Source organism: Macaca thibetana, chromosome 5 (assembly GCF_024542745.1).
Source record: "Macaca thibetana thibetana isolate TM-01 chromosome 5, ASM2454274v1, whole genome shotgun sequence".
Lineage (NCBI taxonomy): Eukaryota > Metazoa > Chordata > Mammalia > Primates > Cercopithecidae > Macaca > Macaca thibetana.
In genome coordinates, this window is record NC_065582.1 from 162,952,313 (window position 1) to 162,965,199 (window position 12,887).

The 12,887-nt window shown below is 37.5% G+C and overlaps 2 protein-coding genes across 5 annotated transcripts in view; one reads left to right on the forward strand and one right to left on the reverse strand.

Moving 5' to 3' along the window:
• The window catches only part of SOD3 (superoxide dismutase 3), a 948,116-nt gene that overhangs the window by 811,774 nt on the left and 123,455 nt on the right, over positions 1-12,887 (reverse strand). The gene's annotated exons all lie outside the window — the stretch shown is intronic.
• PPARGC1A (PPARG coactivator 1 alpha) overlaps positions 1-12,887 on the forward strand; it is a 685,828-nt gene that overhangs the window by 481,963 nt on the left and 190,978 nt on the right. The window lies entirely within an intron of this gene.

A 12,887-nucleotide genomic window follows, 5' to 3' on the forward strand; every position in this document is an offset into this window, starting at 1 on the left:
AAATTTACTATTATTGATATTGTTATTCTGTGCCTTCAGAGTACCTTGTAAATTATCAACAAATAGGCTCAATTTATTGTTGTTATTATCCATTATCATATATATATGATGTGACCTCTTTTTAACCAAGGATTAGAAAGTGCATTATATGTATTCCATGGATTATATACACATAATTAATAATATATAATATATAAATATATAATATATAAATATATAATAATATATAAATATATAATAATATATAATTAATAATTATAATTTTTGGTAGCACAAAATACTTTTTGTATGTTGGTGTTATATTGTATACAATATTGTATATTGGTAGTATTATAATATAATTTTTGGCATTAGTGGTAGGTACAAATTATTTAAAGAAGCAGATTAAAACAATTTCAACAGTTTAAAAAATTTCAACAGTTTTGTCTTTTGGGGTGGGCATAAAATTATTAGTTATTTGTGTTGCATATATGTAATTATTTTCTTTTAAATCATTTTAAATGTTGTCAAAGAATAGCCGGAGAACAAAATATTTCATACATTAATAAGTTCATGATATGGGGAGTCAGAAAATTAGTTGAGGACCTCTTTCTACAGAAAACTTTAGTATTCATTTGCTCATTCATTTATTCGCTCATTCATTATTTAATACAGTAAATATGTATTGAGCAACAATCATGCCGGTGGTAAAGTGATGAAAAGTGAAAGCAACGTTCCTGTTCTAATGGAGCTTGTGTTCTTAGGGAAGCTATGTCATTCTTCTACACTTTGGTTTCTCTAATTCTATAAAATATATATAATAGTGTCTTCCTCTTTTCTTCCCTGTCCCTCTTCCTGTCTCCCCAATTTTCCTGCAGGATTGCTGTGCCTGTCAAAGGGGATAAGATGTAATAATGCTTAGAGCACAGGTTAAAAATGTAAAGCTCAAATGCTTCATGCCACGCTTCCCTACTCCCTTACCCACTTGCACTTAGTTATGAAGACAAAGCACACATTTAAAAAAATCTGTCAAGAAAATGATGCAGTGTTCAACTGCTACAGAAACCATTAATTATTGACGTGACCTCTTGTTAACCGAGGATTGAAATGTGCATTATTAAAAGAAAACGTCACCCCAAATTCTAAAGCCATTAATCTGAAAGTTTAGAAGGTATTAGATCTTGTAATGATGGGACATTAGAAACACTTTGATAAATATATACTTGCAGGCAACCTTTTCAGCCTTGCTTTTCTGCATAACCATGTCTGCATCTGGAAATGTCTAAATGTAAGATTTGTTCCCTAGAGGTCAAGGAAGTAGTATACTATTATATACATATGTATATTATATGTATATATTTAATACATATATTAAATATATATATTTATACGTATTTATACTTCTAGAAATCTATATTATACTATTATATGTATAAATATCATATAAAATAATATATGCTAATATATAATGCTATTTAAAATATGCATATAATAGTATGCTATTTCCTTTTTTTTTTTTTTTTTTTTTTTTTTTTTTTGAGACGGAGTCTCGCTCTGTCACCCAGGCTGGAGTGCAGTGGCTGGATCTCAGCTCACTGCAAGCTCCGCCTCCCGGGTTCACGCCATTCTCCTGCCTCAGCCTCCCGAGTAGCTGGGACTACAGGCGCCCGCCACCTCGCCCGGCTAGTTTTTTTTTTTTGTATTTTTTTAGTAGAGACGGGGTTTCACCGGGTTAGCCAGGATGGTCTCGATCTCCTGACCTTGTGATTCGCCCGTCTCGGCCTCCCAAAGTGCTGGGATTACAGGGTTGAGCCACCGCGCCCGGCCTAGTATGCTATTTCCTTGACCTCAAAGTGTGCATAGATTTATGTGTGCGTGTGTGTATGTATATATATATATGCACACAAATATAAACACATAAACTTACAATGCAAATTATTTTATGGTTAAAACCTTTTATGTGTTATATTTAATGCCTGTTCTATGTAAATATACATATCTATCTCTCTCTCTATATATAATTTCATGAACATACCCTATATAATTTAATTAATCTTCAGTACACTGAAATTTTAACAAATGTATCTTTCAGAGGTTTGTTTGAGGATAATATTCGCATCTGGGTATTTCCAACAATGTTGCACACCAGAGTTCTTCAGTCTCATTCAATTAAAAAGCATCTGTATTAAAAAGTCAGGAAACAACATGCTGGGGGAATGTGGAGAAATAGGAATGCTTTTACACTGTTGATGGGAGCGTACTTAGTTCAACCATTGTGGAAGACAGTGTGGTGATTCCTCAAGGATCTAGAACCAGAAATACCATTTGACCCAGCCATTCCATTACTGGGTATATACCCAAAGGATTATAAATCATTCGATTACAAAGACACATGCACACGTATGTTCATTGCGGCACTATGCACAATAGCAAAGACTTGGAACTAACCCAAATGTCCATCAATGATAGACTGGATAAAGAAAATGTAGCACATATACACCATGGAATACTATGCAGTCATAAAAAAGGATGAGTTCATGTCCTTTGCAGGGACAAGGATGAAGCTGAAAACCATCATTCTCAGCAAACTAACACAAGAACAGAAAACCAAACACCGCATGTTCTCACTGATAAGTGGGAGTTGAACAATGAGAACACATGGACACAGGGAGGGAAACAGCATACACCGGGGCCCGCTGCAGGGTGGGAGGCTAGGAAAGGGATAGCATTAGGAGAAATACCTAATGTAGGTGATGGGTTGATGGGTGCAGCAAACCACCATGGCACGTATATACCTGTGTAACAAAACTGCACGTCCTGCACAGGTACCCCAGAGCTTAATGTATAATAATAATAATATTATTAATAATAATAATGGCATCTGTAGATAACCTATCAAGTGCTAACCTGGAGTTGGGAGCTATGGATACCATGGTGAATAAACTGAGGATCTACTCTCTTCGGTTTATAATTGAGTGGAGAAATGAGACAGGTCGGAGGTAACATAACTTAGAAGTGTATGTGCTAGAATACAGGGATGATGAGATGCTCTGGGAACGTACAGGAGAGGCACTGCTTATGGACATGGTGGGTAGGGTGGGAGTTAGGAAAGGCTTCCAGGAAGCAGCGACACAGACCCCTAAGGCAACAGAGACAGAAGTTAGGTGGATGCTGGGAGAGGAGCCTAGGGTTGTCTGAGCTGAGTGAACAGCATCTGTTAAGACTCAGAGGCAAGGACAGCATGGCGGGCTTAGAGAATCAAAAGTAATTCTTAAGGGCTGGAATATATTCTGGAGGGCACAATGGTGGAGAATGAGTGTTAATGTAATTTACAATATGCATGCAAAGGTTTGGATCTGTAGTCAAAGAAATCCTGCTACAATGAAATCACCTTTTGCTGTTCTTCGGGTGCAGAGGGATTCCTCTGTGTCATCTATGTCTGAAATGCAGGGCTTCTGGAAAGCAAGTGGGTGGACAAACTCAATATTCTTAATATTGTCTTCATCAAGTGATTTTGCAGTTCGGTGCCTTTGACTTAATATTTCTGCCATATGAACTACTGTAAGGAAATTTCCATTTTGCATCCATCAAATATCTACAACGTATTCCCTAAGAGGTGTTATGGGACTTTATAATGGAAAGTAAGCCTAGATACCTGGGGATTTACTTTTACAACAAGTTCTGTGTTCATTCTCTTGGCAGTAGTATTAATAATGAAATAAACAATGTGTAATTGCCAGGTTATATAGGAGAATTTGAAGATACAAAAGAGAAATGATATTCTTGCTGATGTCTGATATGCATTTTGTGGATTTCTTTGTAATTCTCTCTTTGAACAAGTCATTATCTAACGTGGAGGCTCAATAATGCCTCATTTTTGAATAATATACTCCAGAGAGGCAAGACAGTATGTTGGAGAGAATCCACATGCCTGAGTTAGAATTTTGTTTTTGCTGGATAGTGAACTGTGTGACCTAGGGCAAATTTGACTTTTCTCCGCCTCAATTTCATTATCTGTAAAATTTAGAGGCTACTACCAACTGTTATCGTGAGACTGAAAGAATGAAGTGAGATCATGTATATAAAATGCCTCATGTAGTCTAGGTTTCTGTAAGCCTTTTCTGTAAGGGTTCACTTCTACCTCTTGCGGGAAAAAGTCTAGTTCCCTGAGCTTGCTGAGAAGTCTCACAGTGCTGACTGTGTACACTGGCTAAACACTACAGCGTTATCCTTGCAAGTAGAGACTTACTAACTCTTACTTTTAACTGAATGTTACCTGGAGTAATATACAAATCATTTTAATTTGAGAACTTGAGTCAGAATGGTAAACATTTAAGTTTAATTGATGAAGAATGCCATGAACCAAAGTACGGTGAAATCTTTCTATTTTCCCCAGCTAATCTTTATTAAGTATATGTAAATATTTTAGAGACTTTTTTTTTTTTTACTCTGCCTTCAGGCATTTCAATTAATACTGTGGTGCATCCCAGTGAACTCTTTACTTTCCAAGTGTTTACTAGAAATATGCTAATTTTCAGTTTGATACTAAGGGAGCCTTTAATACATAGCTTACCTGTCATAACTCTTCAGGAGTGTACACTCAGAGAGTTGTGTTGATTTAGAACTGACAAAGGGCTCGGGGAGTTTCAAATCAAGTCTTCTCATCTTACAGATAAGAAACTGAGGTCTAAAGAGATGAAGGGTCAGTGTCCAAGGTCAGTGGACTTGGGGTGATGTCTCAGAACTGAGGCTGGAGGGACAGGTTTTCTGATTTTTTAACCAGCATACTTCAAGTTAATTTACCATTGTGTACCATAATTTTCTCATTAAAAATTGGTTAGGGTATGATGTATGATGTGATTTGGCATAATTGACTCTCATGAGAAATAGCCCCAATTAGAACCATTATAAAGATATGTAAATTAGTTGTTTGTTAGTTTGGTGATAAAATAGAAACATATCAATGTTCTCTTTTCTCTATAATCCCTTGAGAATTGTGATTCGTGTGTTATTTTATAGTTTGTTTGTGTTCTGTTTTGCTCCGTTCTCAAATTTGAAAACAGCTCCCTCCCATTTAGATAAGTAATTGGTCAAAATCACCATGCTTATCGATATGCCTTTATCTCTGCTTACTACATGTCTGTTTAGCTAAAATATTTTCTTCTAAAAAGAAGCTGAGAATCAATGCCCACAGTTCAAGTGTGGTCAGCAGAAAAAAATTGCAGAGATATATCTAATTATCCTGGCCTGGAAATTTCCTTATGCATCAAAGCCACCTCTGTACATTGGACAGTGTTGGTCTGCAGGAGCCAGCCTCTTCCACGGACTTTCCATCAGAATACACGCCCTGTTAGATGATCCCTTCTCACTGTTTCTTATCAGGGACTGAGATACCAGAAGTGAATTCTGCAGCCTGACAACTGCTTTACTCACCCAGTCATCTGTGTCATGAATGGAGTGTGTGTCCTTGTAGAATTTACAACAATTTCCCATTTGTTTGGTAGTCTTCGGAACTGAAGAACAGCTGGCTACCCAACCGCCATGTAATAAACATTGATGGACTTGAAGACTGTTAGTAACTCATCTCTCAGCTTTTGTCCTCCAAACTTTCACCACCGTTCTGTAATCTTTCTTGCTTTTAATTCCCAGAGCTTTAATTATTTCCATTTCTGTCTCCTGGCCACTCTGAAATGTTTGTCAACCTTAGATGGCATTGTGTACGGTGGGTTCATCTGACAGCTCTAATTCACATCTTCCTGAAGGCATCAAGAACTTCCCAACACCTGGGGAAATTGCTGTCCACATCCTGTCTGACCATTGGCTAGTGTAGGTTGGGAGTTGGGAGATGTGAGTTTCGGTTCTTGTTCTGCTACCAACTTACTGTGCGGCTTCTGGAAAATCATTCCTACTCTCTGCATTTCAGTTCCCTCATCTGTAAAATGGGGATAAAAATCCCTAATCTCATCTACTTGAAGAGATGTTGAGAGAATCTGAGACAATTACATATAGAAAAGGCTTTTTTTGAAAAATGAAGATGCCTGTGGGAAGTGATACATGATTATACACCTGGCTTTTCCTTATCAGCTACCTTCTTAATAAGACAATTTTTAAAATTTATTCCCTAAGACTTTTTTAAAGCATCCATTTCTTTTATAGAATAGTTTTATGTATTACTATAATTACTCTTTTAGTAAGATCTACAATATGCCAAAGCACACATGATACGGAAACCTTGGTAAGTAAATCGGACACGATCTTTATCCCCACTGGAAGTTGAAATAGACATTTGAGTAGATGTTAGAATTACTGATGAGATGGGTTGGGGAAAAGAGAGAGGGAGAGACATTAATTGAATAATTTCGAACAAGCATAGAGTTTAGACTGTGAGAAGCACCATGAAGAGGAATTAAAAAGATCTATAAGAGCATAGAAGAGCAGAAATCCCCTGGTATAGGAAGGATTCCCTGAGGAAGTGACCTTCCAGATGAGACCTGGAGGAAAATGAGTTGGGAATAGAGCCTGGGGAGAAAAATTCAGGTGTGGATGTCCAGAGGATATGAGAAACTATTAATAACCGAGCTCATAATAACTTTGTAATCTAACTTTAAAATGTTTATTTTTGGCATTTTTGAAGAAAAATACACATACATAAATTGTATATATAATTTATAGATGACTAAATATTCCCATAAGAGAATGGGTGATAAGATGTTTTTACTAAAGAAAATGTACAATCGAAAATGGCAGGAGAATACCGTGTTAGCCAGGTAGAACAGGGTGCATGGAGGATGGTGAAGGAACGACGGGGCAATTTTAAGAAACTTCAAGAAGCATGGTATGGTTAGCAAGAAGAAAATGAGAGGTGCTGGTGGTGTCTGATTAGCTAAAGAGGGAGACAAGATGGGCCAGGAAGAATTTTCTTCCTTATTGTAAAAACACTGGAAAGCCATTGAAGGATCCCTCCCTCCCTCCCTTCCTCCTTCTCTTAGCTACTTCTCTTCCTCCCTCCGTTATTCTCTTCATTTAATTAATATTTCTATGCATAAGACATTGTTCCATTTTCTCTATATCCTGTTATTCTTGGCTTAGATTTTACATCTTCTCATTTCAAACTTTATTTATTTTGGCCATATGTGTATAAAGAACTTATTCCTTGTGTGAAAGTGGCGGCTGTTTTTCTTGCTTGGACTTCAGGTAGTCACTAAAGGTGCACACAGCAATTCCTAGCATTTCCAGTATGAGCTGTTGCTGCCTTGTGTGGTCATCACCTGTTTTAAAGGCACTGCATCTGATTTTAATATGTAGGCACATTATAATAAGATACTTGCTTCTTTCTCATGATGTCCTTCATGCATTCAGTAGTGTTCTCTTAGAAGCAATGGTGACCATACACTAAGGGAAATAAAACGGTATAAAAAGTTATAGAGTGTTTACTTCTGTGGTGCCAGTTGCTTTACATAATGTATTTCCTTTATTCTTCCAATAATAATCTGAAGTAGGTATAATGACTACATTTTGCAACTGAGGAAGAAGAACATATGTAACCTACAGAAAGGTTTGTTTGGTTTTATAGGTCAAAGGTCAGTAAACCTTTTTTGTTCCTGTAAAGAAGCAGATAGTATACATTTGAAATTTTGCAGGCCATATTGCTTCTGTTGCAATGATCCGACGCTGCCATTGTAGTGTGGACAGAGATATTTTTAGCACTCGGGAGACACGAGATGAAAAGGTGTCATTTTCTTGATGTGCGTTGAGTCAAAACATCTTGCTCTTTTTCTGGTCAATTCTGGCTCTTTATCTTGGCCTTACATTTTCCTTCTGGCCTCAGGACCCAACCTTTTCTGCTTTTCTTTTCTTCAATTCAGTTACTCTTATGTAATTCATGAGCTTTCTGTTTTCACTAAGCCCAGCATCTTGTTAGCTTCCCTATTCCTTGTGACCTCAAAGAAAAGTGTGAGGGTATCTACTAAAGATCACTCTGTGATCAAACTAATCAAAGCAAAGCAAAACAAAACAGCAAAATGAATGCAGAGGAGAATAATAATTTAAAAATAGTACGCACATGGAGAAATTATAAAGTTTAAAAGTATTACAGCATTTCTGCATTTCGGGGGTCCTGGTCTCTGGGTGTGGACTCCTTGTTGAAATGTTTGGACCTGGGCTCTCCCTTTCTGTACTGTGAAACTCCTTTCCTCTTCCAGACCCCTTCTCTTTGGTCAATGATGCTGATCTCATTTTCCAGGAACGCTCCTTTTCCAGCCCACAGCTCATTTCCTTCAAGCTGCCCAATTGGCTTGAGAGACTATACAAGGAGACTATAGGGAGGATCTCTATGGCAATTGTATCCTTGGAACATTTCCTTGGAAGGTGATGTCCTATGGTTGTCTATGCTGTTTAACTTTGTTATCTAAGTTGAAAAGTAAAGAACTTTTTCTTTTGCATGTGTTGTGTTCTTCTACTTATGAAGTCAGCAATTTGGGATTTCTGCTCTCATGGTGTATTGACTGAAGATAATGTATATAGTATGTATTTAGTAGGAAGCTGGGTGAGTCACTCACTTTTACTAAAACTCCATTGCCTTCTCTATAAAAGAGGACTAGGAGAAATACTCGACTGCAAGGATATTGGGAAGATCAAAAGAGATATGTGTAGAAGTGCTTTGCAAATTATAATGTGGTTTAAATGTGTTAAATCAAGCAGAACATTTGAGATGTAGATAATGAGTTACAAGGAGTTCAGAGACAAGGGAGAAATTACATATTAGAAAACTTGAAGAAGGTCTTATGGAGGAGGTGGGGCCATAAGGCTAGCACATTTGTCAAGTTCACGGTCACCCAGGACCTTATGCATTCATACCTCCCTGAAGGCGGGAGACAGAAACTTGTTTCCCAGACTCCTTTGATTCTAAGGTGAAGACATGTGATGTAAGTTCTGCACCCATGTGAGACTTCAGTTCGGAGGCCAACTACCTGAAAATATAGGCTCCACTTCAGAACCTGCTATCAGAGGTGGTAGGGGTAGAAGATCTAGTGGAAGCTTCCATCCTATGTGGTGGAGAGTCTGTGGCCGGCGCCAAATGCCTTGGGTCCCCACTCAGCTGCCCTGAAATGACATTTGGGCATTGCTTCTGGTTGCTTAGCTTCCAGCTTGATGCTCTACTCTTCCTGGAGTTTCTGGGAGTTCTTTATATCCCTATGATTCTATTTTTTTCTGTCTAAGCTTGCACAAATGGGTACTGTTGTTTCCAACTAAGAATCATGGCTTGTAAAGATTAGGAGATTTGTTAAGTAAAGTGACCAAAAGAACATGTATATCCTCAGAATAGTGTTAAGCAAGAAAAGTGAATTTACTTCGTGAGTTCCTTCTAGGGGAAAGCAGAAATTAAGTTTGGGTAGACAGGGTGGGACCAGACGACAAGACCCTTGAGTGCCTCACAGAGCAATGATGATTTTTAAAATGATAAAGAAAGGGAGCTACTGAAGATGTTTGAGCAGATAGAAGACATCACAGAATACAGTTTGGAAGAAAATAAAGACCAAGCCATGTATCCTTCATTTTTTTGCTGGCTGGGAGTTTGGATTCTAGCCACAGGAGTTGATGCTGTCTAAATTAATCAAAACAGAAAAGAAAGGCTATGGGGTAGCTATTGAATCAGAGGAATATCTGAAGAACCAAGCTTCGGCAAAGTAGGGCCAGGGTCTTCCGAGGAGCCAACCACCGGGAAATATTAAACAGTCTTTTCAGTGGGCTAATTCCTGTACTTATTCCCTGGCTAGGAGAGAGACATCTACCCTGATTAGCAGCTCCAATAAGGCTGTTCATAGAGAGAGGGATGGTTCTCCAGAGAGATCAGGTACATTGAGCAGAGGAGAGAAGAGATGTCCACTACACCTGTCCTCTGCAATAGCACTAAAGACATTGCACACTGGGAGGGAAGAGGCACAAAGGTGCATGCTGAGGCTATCTGAATAGAGGCGAAGCAAAACCATCCAAGTGGTTATTTTCCCTCCCTGCACAATCGGGACCCATGGCACCATCCCTCAATAGGTTTACAGCAGCTTCTTGTCCCCCCTGCAGGGCTATGAATTGGGATCATTAAGTTTTAAGTTGCTCTGCTGCCTCTGTGTAAGTGATCGTGTAAGTATCAGGATGCTGGATAGGAGAAGCAAGTAATGGCATGACTCTCAAGATCTTGGATTATTGCTTATTAACTTACATTCAGGAAAACCTTCAAAATAGAACCTCCATCCCCCAAACTGTAAGCCGAGCATACTTTATGCACACTGTGTTAGAAAGGCAAAACTAATAATTGTAACCATGTAGATGCAGAAACCATTAATGTTGCTCATGCCCTGTGGTAGGAAGAAATATATTAAAAATTGATTTTTGGTCACTGCCTTTGTCTGCATAACATTTATAATAAAAGATACAGGAGAAAATATTCTCTAAAATTGATATTTCAAAGCATATTGGGCTTGCTGATGTTAAAAATAAATTTTTATTAATGGTTTTATATTGCATGGTAAAAGGTCAGGATCTGAATATGACAGTGTTATCTTCTTGGAAAAAAATGGTGCTAGTGTTCTTCAATAATTACATACAAGTCAGAAATGTCTACATTATTGGGTTAAACCATTTTTAGACATGAAGTTATCCTTTGAATGCAATGTGAGCTAAGTGTAGTAAAACATGCAGCTTATATTTCCTTCTATTTTCTGTCTTTTTTACTTCCTTCCCCTGTCTCTTTCTATATGCAATAGGGTGCAACTTGTTTCTATGTTGCATATATGGTAAGCAGTGAGCCATGTGTTCGGATTACTTCTTTGTCTCTGGGATTCTATTATCAGTTTACTCTTTTATAATCGAAGAAGCTTTTGTTCATCTGCAAAAAACACATTTCATTTTATTTTGTTCCTGCTGCAGCTTCTTGGACATGATGTGATGAACACACAATCCTGCAGGTGTTTCTCCCTCCCTGTAGTCGCTTTAAATAAAATATTCTTCTAAAAATCCTGCCCCATTTGTTGTGAATGTTTTTAGAATGTATCTTAGCTGCAATTCCCCAGAAATGAAATGGCAGGGTGCACTTTTGGAGAGGTTTTCATTAATCTGGTATAGTTTTGCTGCTGATTTGAGTTTATCAAATAGGGTTATAACCTGATAGAAATAGTGCTGTCAAATGCTTGCATTTATCATATGTTTTGTCATTCCATAGATGATGTAGGCAAGATGGATCCATATCAGAAAACAGCCTTTGATTCAGAAGAGCCACAGAGGCTCGACGCTTTAATTGCCAAACCACCTAAAGTGTATAAAGAATGACATTTTATGCTGCCTCATTCATCATATTTTTAGAAAGACTATGTGATGGATTAATAAAACATAAAAAATCTTCTATGCAAACCAAATGTTTATAATAAATGGAGCATAATCTAACTGTTCTGCTATAAAATGAATTAAAATAGTCTCCAGCCAGTAAACTCAAACAAAATAGGGAAGGATGGTGAGGTGACCTCAACAGGCAAGAATTTTACTGTTGAATACATTATTTCCTTTTAAATGGTCCTCCCCTGTCACATTGGAGTTGGTTCAGTGTAATGCTAGAGTCTTTTCTTTAGCTAGTAAGGATGCAAATTGGACACTTGGTGGCAGGGGGTGGTGAGGTGCTAACTATGGCCCTCATATTTGAATGCAGTCTTTCTATAAATGCCAACTGAAAATGGTATCATTTTGATATAATTCTCTTCCCTGTTCTACAATGTTCTAGTAGTTTTTAATATAACACTCATAGTTTCTGAAAACAGAAGACAAATTAATAAATTATAATGCAAATTTATCAGGTGGCTTATAATACAGAAATGTCTTGAAAAACATTTAGTTTTTACTTTTAAATTATTGACAGACAGGTACCATCTTAGTCGTCAAAGTAGGGGACAGAAGGACTGATGATCACGAAGTTAACTGAAAGTAAAAACATGTTTTAATTTGTCATATTTGTATCTCTCTTAGAGCTATCCATTGCTTTCTCTTTTTTATTTAACTTAATTTTGTTTGAAGTTCTGGGATACATGTGCCAGATGTGTAGGTTTGTTATATAGGTAAACGTGTGCTGTGGTGGTTTGCTGCACCTATCAACCCATCTCCTAGTTATTAAGCCCCACATACATTAACTATTTATCGTGATAGAGCTATCCATTTATTAGACAGAAATTTTTCTCTCATTGTAGCCCTATATAAGATAGACAGCTTTCCTAAGAATTTAGTATTTTGTTGTCTGTTTATTACAGTGAGATGTTTTACAGATTGCTAAGCTTCCTTTTTATTCTTCTCTTTAGCATAGAGGTAATTTTATTTAAAATATCATTTTGCTTTGGATTTAATTTCAGTGAATGCAATGGCTGGGAATGCTACTGGGTGGCAAATATGAATGGCTTTAGTGCACATGCAGAGCAAGGTGGGAACTAGGTGACACTAATCCTGAGCATGTGTGCTGGAGAGAGGTGAACTCTTCATCCTCACTGGAGGGTCATGGGAAGATTTTTCAGCAGTAATAACTATTGACAATATTGTGGTTCAAAGTAGATATCAAGGAGCAGTCCTCTCCTATTCCTCTGCCTCTCCATCTCTTTTTTTCCTTTGCAAGTTTTCTTCTTCTCCTTCTCCTTTCTTCTTTCTTCTTCTTCCTCTTCTTCTCATTTTCCTTTTCCTCCTCCTCCTCTTCTTTTTTCTTCTTCTCCTCCCCCTCCTCCTTCTCCTTCTTCCTCTTCCTCTTCTTCTTCTTCCTTTCTGTTAATCAGAAAAACCGCAAGTTCTTAGAGTTACTGTATTAGTCTTCCAGGGTTGCTAATACAAGATACCACAGACCTAGTGGCTTAAACAGCAGAAATTTATTTTCTGGTTCTGGAGGC